We start from the raw sequence: 9,656 nt of genomic DNA, 5'->3' as shown, positions 1-9,656 counted from the left end.
TTTTACCATCAAATAAAATATTTTATGACTGGAGGCTATGAAGGAAAGTGTCCTTTAGTCTTGTCACTGATAAATCTGCCTAACAGCTGGAAAACATTATTTTGTATTCGTTAGGTACATGTAATGATGTTTCTGGTATGTCTGATGCTGAGGCAGTTCTGCTGGCAGCATGCATCATTTCAACAAGTGCTGGTGCTGTTAGTGGTTACATTGCTGCATATCAGAGTTTAAATGCATTGTTTCACTAAAACTGTGGTTGGAACCTAGAAGTGAATATTAATGGACAAGGCAGATGCAGATAAAATGTCAGCTGGTTAGCTTGTATGTGAATGGTGCCATGTATGCACTAAAACACATAGCTTTATATGACATTATGTGGTACACTGAGATATATCATGCCACTAATACTTAATTGCTTTGCTTTTTTATTTATTTATTTATTTTTCCTCAGCTTGGCTCTGGTAATTTGTAACCTCTGTAGTCAGGGATTCACATGCACTAGTAGTTATCTCAGGAGTTCTATACACTGATGTGCAGAGTTTACCATTAACTTCAGACACTGGCATTACACCATACAGTGATGTACAGTACACACCTTTGCTTCAGTCATAAGCACAGTACAATTTAATGATGTGAACTACACATTATTACTTGTTATCACTGGTACTATACCATGCAGTGATGTACAACATTCACCATAAGTATGATCACCAGTATCACATCTTACAGTGATGTGCAATGCTCAGAATTATGTGTGCTCACTGGTGCCACAGTGCATAGTAATGTGTAGTGCTTACAATTAACTGAGTCCACTTGTCACACCTTACAATGATGTGCAATACTCCCCATTAAATTTTATTTCCAGAACCACAGAACACAGTGTCATAGCATACAGTGATGTACACTACTCAGTCGTAGCTTTGACCATTAGTACCACTGCATACAGTGTTATACATTACTCACTGGTACCACAATATACCTTTATTTGCAGTAGTATTAACTGTGATGACTGGTACGACACCAAACATTGACATACACTACTGGCACTTAACTGTAAACTCTTGTACCACACCAATATGTCATGTCCAGTACTCAGTACTATGGTCACTAGTACTGTACCATATATGGTGATGAGTACTCAGTGTGAAGTTCAATCCCAGGCCCTACAGTAATATCTACTACTTACCGTGAATTACCATCACTGGCAGCAGACCATACAGTGATGTACAGTACTCATAATTGTGATCCTTGCCACCACACCATACAGTGGTGTACATTAATCACTATTAGCTATTATCACTGTTGCCACAACATACAGTGGCTTGCAGTATTTAATATTAACTGTGATCACTAGTACCACAATGTATAGTAATGTACAGTGCTCCCTATTAACTGAAATGACTGGCACTACATCATGCAGTGATATATGGTACTCATGTAATCAATAGTTCTGCACCATAGTGACGTAAAGTACTCACTGTGATATACAGTCACTAGCACTGTGCCATATGTATTACTAGTATTATTATTTGTTATCTGGAATAGTCTGATTGGGAACAAGGCCCCTTGTCAGTGGAATGCTGGGGAGAAAAGCTTCATATAAATTACATTAAGCCTGCAAATCTTTCAGAAAGAAAGAAAGAAGAATGCAAGTCATATAAAACCGTTACAAATAACTATCAGTTAATGGTTAGAAGACAAAAGGTGCATGTTACAACAATGAGTAGGTAGTCTTGACTATTAAACCAAAAGAGAAAAGAAATAAACTGTCTTGGACATTAAGAGCAACTGAACAGAGCTAATGTAGTACTGAAATTCTTTATTTGCATTATACATGTTACTGACATGACTAAGAGCCTTAATACTGCAGTACTGAAATACTTTATTTGCATTGTACTTAGGTTCATAGGTTCATAGATAGGTACTAGGCTATCGGCCCAAGGGCTTACGTAAGCTTAGCCAGCAAGGTTCCATGGCTTACGCCACCCAAGAAAGTTATTTTACTGTGCCACTGTCGAGCAGAGACACAGAAGTGATCCCCGGGGTGTATTTCCTATTTCCCATCCACTCATCAAGATTTTTCTTGAAGAGTGCTAATGAAGAACTTTTCTTGACATAGATGGGTAGCTTGTTCCAGAGTATAGGAAACCTCTGGGACAGGAATCTATCCCTCCAGCATGTCCTGTTTATTGTGGTGACAAGGTTTAGGTCACTAGAGCATGTAGCTTGGAGGGATTGGGATTTCTTTAGGCGTAGCATGTCCAACAGCTCTGGGTTTGACATAGCTTTATCTGTTAGGCAGAGATCACCTCGGAGTAGGCGATATGCTACAGAGTAAAGCTGGAGTTTTTTGAGGTGGTCAGTGTAGGGCATTTGTTTGAGGCCAGTAATCCTCTTTGAGAGGTACTTCTGTGGCCTTTCCAGCTGCTGCAGATGTCTTGTGAGGTACAGTCCAAGAGGGGCGTTGTACTCTATAATGGGTCTAATGAGTGACGAGTAGAGGGGAACAATGACCTCTTTTTTCCTGGATAACAACCCTTTTATGATGAAGTGTGCCATGTAGAAGGATGTCCTGACTACTGTGGTGATGTGACTATCAAAGGAGAAACTACTGTCCACCTGGGTCCCAAGGTCTCTTATCACGCATTCGGTGTTAAGTAGATTGCTGCCTATGTGGTAGTTCATGAGTAAAGAGATTTTATCAAAGGGGATGACACTGCACTTTTTGGCATTGAGCTTGAGGCCATGGCTCTGACACCAGGCATCTGTCTCAGTGAGGCCCTTCTGTAGGATGTCCACATCATCTGGGGACTTAACTATGGCTCCTAGTTTGCAGTCATCTGCAAACATCGTTATTCAGAGGCCTTCTGTGCTAGCCTGTACTTCAGAGTAGATACATGTTACAGACATGACTAAGAGCCTTAATACTGCAGTACTGAAATACTTTATTTGCATTGTACATGTTATAGATATGAGTAAAAGCCTTAATACTGCAGTACTGAAATACTTTATTTGCATTGTACATGTTACAGACATGACTAAGAGCCTTAATACTGCAGTACTGAAATACTTTATTTGCATTGTATATCTTACAGATATGACTAAGAGCCTTACTACTGCAGTACTAAAATACTTTATTTGCATTGTACATGTTACAGACATGACTAAGAGCCTTAATACTGCAGCACTGAAATACTTTATTTTCATTGTACATGTTATAGATATGAGTAAGAGCCTTAAATAATCAGTGACAAGAGAAGAGAGTATGCTACGTGTGAATAATCAATAGCAAATTCAGGTAAGCAACTACAGTACAGTGTACAATATTAACATTAGTTTCTAGGTTTAGGCTTATGTCCACAGTTGAGTGGTTTGGTTGCTATAGATGGGTTAAGGATAGCTAAAATGAGTAGTTTACAAGGTACAGAAGAATGGTGGTTAAGTAAAACGTGGGCTATTTAGTTGTAAGATAGAAGAGTAGATAGTGAAGTGCACTAGAATGACAGTTAATAGATGCAAATATATTGAGATGAAAGACACAACAGCATAGTGAAGTAAAACTGATGAGTCATGTGACAGAGGTTTACTGAAGAGTGTAAGAGAAAAGGTAGCTTAATGAATGTCCATTAGAATGACTTTGTGTATCTATGTATATATTTATGGTATTGAGAGTATGTGGGTGGATATTTATGGTATTAGGAGGGTGCAGATGGATATTTATGGTATTTTGAGGGATGAGGATTAGTGAGTATTAAGGAGTTAAGGTATTACTCTGGTGGACAGCATTAACATGATCACATTTCCTTCAGATGTTTAATTGTTAAGAGGTTATGGGTTTGTTTTAGGGTGAGTGCGATACAGTTCTAGATTTTGGATACATAGCAGGAGTAGAGGAAGTCACCTGCAGAGTTATTAGATTTTGTGACAAATAATATGTGTTTGTCTTAGGAGTAGAGGTATTTTGAGTAGTGATGAATTATTTTGGGCTGGGCATTTATCTGTTTTGTAGCTTAGGCTGTATGTAGTGAACTGACAGACAGTTTGGAAATGCTGCAGTTGTTTTAGAGCTGAGTATCTCACGAGTTCTGCATGGGGTATAAGCAGCAAAGTTTGCTATTTTATTGTAGCATTGTTCAAATTGGGGGGGTTGTGTGGCTTGCACATTTATAGAAATGAGTGCACTGTATAGAAGGGTGGGAAGTAGGTATGTTGTAAAAATAATTTTCCTAGTGCAATCTGTAAGATATGGCTTTATTTCAAATTTTTGTCAATTATGATCCCTAGAAGTTTCATGTGGGTTATAAGTTCAGGTTAGGTACAGCTGGAAGATGTTCTGTTGAAGATTTTCTTCTTGTGAGACAAATGCTTGTGCTTAAATAGAACCAATTTAAGTTTTTGGGAGTTTAGGAGCAACTGTGAGTCATGGAGCCAACTTTCAATAGATAGTAAGGATTCTGGGATTGTCAGTTGTACTTTTTCCAGATTATTGGTATTGCAGACTATGGTTGCATCATCTGCATACTTGGTAATCATAGCTTGTTAACTTGCAGTGTGGAGGCTGTTTACAAATACACTGAAAAGGACTGGACCGACAATAGACTCTTGCGGGACACCGACTGTTACAGTTAAAATTAGATATCTATTTGCCATTGCATGGTCAGTTGTCTGCCAGTGAAATAGCTGGTAAACTTGGAGAGAGCTGTTGGACTTAGTCATAAAGCAGAGTCCATATTCAGCAGAAGTTGGAACTTGCCATTAATTCATTAACACTTCTGTGCTGTCGAGTGTCACTCCACTTGCAGCCTATTCACATTTTTGCTTTGCCAAAATATTTTGGTGTTGTATACTGGTGAGGTTCTGCAATGTACAAGGCTAGATTACTGTAGAATCCTGTTGAAATGAATTACTTCTTTGTAAGGAAGAAGCTCTAGCTGTATGTGGGACTAGGTGCTATTGGCAGCATCTGGTGAGAAGTAAGACTGTTTGCAGTACTACGTTCGATATGCACTTAGTGCTATGATGCAGTTTTGGGATTTGGGAAAGCCTGGGTCGATATGATTATGTGTTTTTTATAGTGACAGCTCTTCCATTAAACTCATGTGAGGATGGCTCAAGGGTTCCTATTTTCAAAAACAGATTTAATTGTTGGCTAGTGGTTCTGCATGCCTGCCCCTAATCTGGGATGGGGAGAATGCAGACATGATGGCTGTACTGGCCATCATGTCTGCATTCAAAAGTCTGCCCTATAAGTTGAGCTCTTGCACTGCGTGGCCTCATGGCCATGCAGCACTTCTTCTTCTTCTTTCAGCTTTTCCCGATTAGGGGTCACCACAGGAGATCATCTGTCCGCTCATAATTGGCAGTGGAGTTTTTACAGTGTTGAGTTGCCAGCCCGGCACCCAACCTTCCACAGAAGGAACACACATGCACACACTCACACCTAGGGCCAATTTAGAGTGTCCAATCCACCTACTGCATGTCTTTGGGATGTGGGAGGAAACCGGAGCACCCGGAGGAAACCCACGCGACCACAGGGAGGACATGCAGACTCCACACAGAAGGCACCCCAGCCGAGAATCGAACCAGAGAACCTCTTGCTATGAGGCGGCAATGCTAACCGCTGCACTACCGCGGCCACCCTACCCATATATAATAACTGGTATTGCATCCTGGCTCATTGCCTGTAATCCCAGTTCTGACATACAGGTGACATTGCTGTGCTGGATACCTTCATCCAGAATGTGCGTCTGCCAAGTCCTCAGGAAAGCTTGGAATACATGCTGAATAGGAAATAAGATTCATTATCATAGAATGAATTAGAATGTCATTATGTGATCCTGATGTACTGAAAACTCTCTTCAGTTCAATACCTTGGCAATGTGAGGTGTTGAATCTGGTGAACCACTCCTCAAGATGACATCATACTAAGAGTGGGAGTTGATTTTACAGTTTGAGTAGTGTAATTTTGTTACTTACAACATGCCCTTTTTATGCTGCCTATTATTAACTAGAAAGTTAGTTAAATAGGGACGTCATCCCCAGATGCCATAAGAAGCTATGGACAGCTTAATGGAAGTATACAAAAAGGCACAATAGGCATCAAGGTAATAATAGAGTCACCATTTTCTAAAAATAAATCACAGTATATTTCTTTGCATTTATTGGGGAAAAGACAGAGGAGTGATCAGCTAGATGACAGCAATAGTGTAGCCATTATTCATTAGCTAGTTCTGAATTTCAACCTGCCTTGAAATCAACCACCCAAAAGGCCTATAGCGCTGTGAAACTGTATCTGAAGAAAAATATCTAGGACTAGCATTAAGATCCATCACTCTCCTTCCCTAAATATACTGGCATCATTGTCAAAAAATCCTTTCAGCAACTAAAATTGTGCCAAAAAACTTTCCCATCTCCTTGCTGCCACTGCTTGACATGCTCTAGCATGAAACATTTTGCTCTCCAAAACTGAATGTGGGTTTCCATAAATTTCTCTCTACTGCAGTGCAAACACACAAAAAATTCAGGATGCATTCAATAAAATTTACCAAACTACTTGGCATTACCATCGATGAAAACCTAAAATTCGACTCCCACATCCTCTCAGCAATCAAAAAAACCAACCAGAAAATCGGCCTCCTCTACAGACACAACTACTACCTTACTCCATCGTCCCGTCATACCCTTGCATCTACCTTCCTTCTCCCCTCTCTCTTGTACGGTGCTCCCCTATTCTCCAACCTACAACTTGGACTCCGTGCTAAACTTGAGGCCTGTTACAACAAAATCTGCAAATTTGCAACCAATTCTAAGAACTCTTCCCATCACTGTCACTCCCTACACACCCTAAACTGGCTAGAACTCCACAACCACCTAAAGTACCTACAACTTACAACAGCCCACAAACTCATCTTTAAACCAGCAGAATGCCCCTCTCTTGCTAAATGTCTAACACCCTACACACCTACTCGTACTCTGAGATCCACAGGCCAAAACCTCCTGCATGTACACAAACCCATCCACCCAACTGGTAAACTATTACTATCCCACACTATAGCCAAACTATGGGGCAATCTCCCCACACCACTACGTAATATACCTAACCACAACAATTTCAAATCCATGCTTCTCTCCCATCTCTCCTCCAAATGGGAATGTCCTTCACATGCTCCCACCTAAAACTCCCACACTATTAACTCCACACCTAAATCATCATTTCTTTGCCTACTTTACCTTATTTCAGAGATCTTGCTCAGAACACCTTTTCATAAATCTTTTGCATGCATGCCTCTGGCCTACCTTACTCATATTCTCAAACTTTCATTGTTTGTTTTTCTTATCCATTGTACCCATAATATTGTTTTCCTCTGTAATTGTTAATTTGTCTCTATTCGTATGTATTTGTATGTCTGTTTGGGGCTTTTCCCCTCGGGTCTCCACTGAAAAAGGGTAATTCTTACCCAGCTGGACCAACCTGGTTAACAAATACAAATAAATAAATAAAATAAATAAATGTGTTTCTGGCCAACCAAAAGGACCCACCATTGCCAGTTTACAGAGGATTTCAAATGACTACTTGTCAATGAAAAAGCAACACTGTTGCTAGCATCACAAACCTACAAAATGATTAAACTAGGATACTGCCACCTAATTAAAATACTCAACAATTCTGATGGCAGAACTATTCATTATGATCCAGAAAAAATCCCACCCCTTGTCAAACCCAGGTTCAAAACAGTAGTAGGGGAAAAGGCATTCTCAAAGCTAGTTTTCTTTATTTGGAACAAACTACTAGCAGAATTAAGACAGGAAAACAGCACAGACGAGTTGAAAAGTGGAAGAAAATTACCCTGTTAAAGGAATCTGCCTGCAGTTATTGAAAAGATAATGATTAAACCTCACCTCACTTAATAGCTGTAATTACTACATTTGAGAAAACCTACAAGAAAGTTTCAACCAAGCTCGAGTTTTCACTGCACAAAGCCTAAAACCTCCTGTGGTGGAGGCCTGATGTCCACAAACATTAGAGTACCTGCAAAATATCATAAGATAACATCCAAACCAAAGGGTAAAAAGGTCACACATACATGAACCATTCAGAAAAAATATGCAAGAAAAACCCAGCCAAGTTAATGTCTTGTAAGTCTGTATAAAACTTTCAAAAGGATATGTTCATGATTTACACAACTACTTTTACACCTTGTCAATTGCTATTCTTGAAAATAAAATTTGCATCTTGTATACAGCTGTTTAAACATATATTTGTTTTACTTTTCTTTGCTCTTCACAATGGAGGCACTGATATGGACTAAACAATTAACAACTTGTCAGATTGTTTTATAAATATTTATTGCATGCATGCAACTATGCATACTTTCCCACTCTGGTTTAACATGTATTGTAAGCAGATGCTGTGTACTACTGTTCTGGATACTATTTATCGTAAGTGACCACTGTTCACTTTTGTTTGCTCCTGCCACTTTAATTACTTGTTTACTCATCTCTCTGTAAGTTATTTTTTGCCCCATGGCCTGGGCTGTGGCTGAAAAGGGTCTGTCAATCAGCCCACTAACTTAGTTAACGAAATGAAATAAATCAATCCATAAATATATAAATAAATAAATAATATGCATTTTTTGCCTGAATTTAGTCACTAGGAGCTAATTTGATTAATAAATATCAGTTTTGTGTCATGAAACCTTAGCACATTTGGTGAATAAGTAACATTTCTACAGCAGTCATTAATATTCATTGCTGCCTTAGCAGAAGCAACTGCACTACAGGCCATAAACTTACCATACAAGTATTACAAGGATTTTTATGACAAAGGTAAGCTCTCAAAGGATAAAAGACACAGCTTGCTGTTTTTCTGCACAGTAACTTTACTTTTAAGCCACTGTTATATTGACACATTTCACTATCTCAAAAGTATAATGAAATTAATCAGGAGAGTTTCCACAAAACAGTGGATGGCATTGCCATTCTAACAAGTTTTTTTTTTTTTTTTGCTAAACAACATCTTCACAATAAAAGTCATATGACTGGATTCCAAAATGCATTTATACAAATTGCAATGCAGGCAATTCCATATAAAAGTGATAAATTAATATGATAATACAGAATGGTGTATTATAATTATCATATCAGTCGTTCTTCATTCAGCTCCAAAATACAATATCTGCTGCATATGGATATAAAGGTCAATAAAACAAATGGCAGGAACACTATTATAGCCAATGTGATTTAGGATGGAGACCATAAATTAAAAAAAAAATGTATATATTTGCTAACTATGCATAACATTGTTGAACGATGCAGTACACCGCAGAAGGGGTTCAACAGGCATGAAAACTGTTTGATATGATTGAAGACAACCTGCGAATATGGTCAGTAGTCAAAAGACAGCCAGAATGGTGGTGATCCAGAGTGTGGTTATGCCAGCTGTCTGATCAGGAAATTATAAATAGCTTGACAGAGAGATGCATGAAGATGGATAATGCACTACAGACATGTTGTGCATCCATACAGTGGTCAAAGCTTTTCATACATTGTAATACATCTACAACACTACATTATTAGCAAGAGATGTGGCATGAGATGCTACATAAGTACTGGGCAATGACCATAACCTTGAAATAAATCCGTGTGATGTAACATTG

The sequence above is a fragment of the Protopterus annectens genome, chromosome 12.part0 (assembly GCF_019279795.1).
Source record: "Protopterus annectens isolate FY-2018-M chromosome 12.part0, PAN1.0, whole genome shotgun sequence".
In the NCBI taxonomy this organism is placed as follows: domain Eukaryota; kingdom Metazoa; phylum Chordata; order Ceratodontiformes; family Protopteridae; genus Protopterus; species Protopterus annectens.
Note: the sequence above shows the minus strand (reverse complement) of the source record.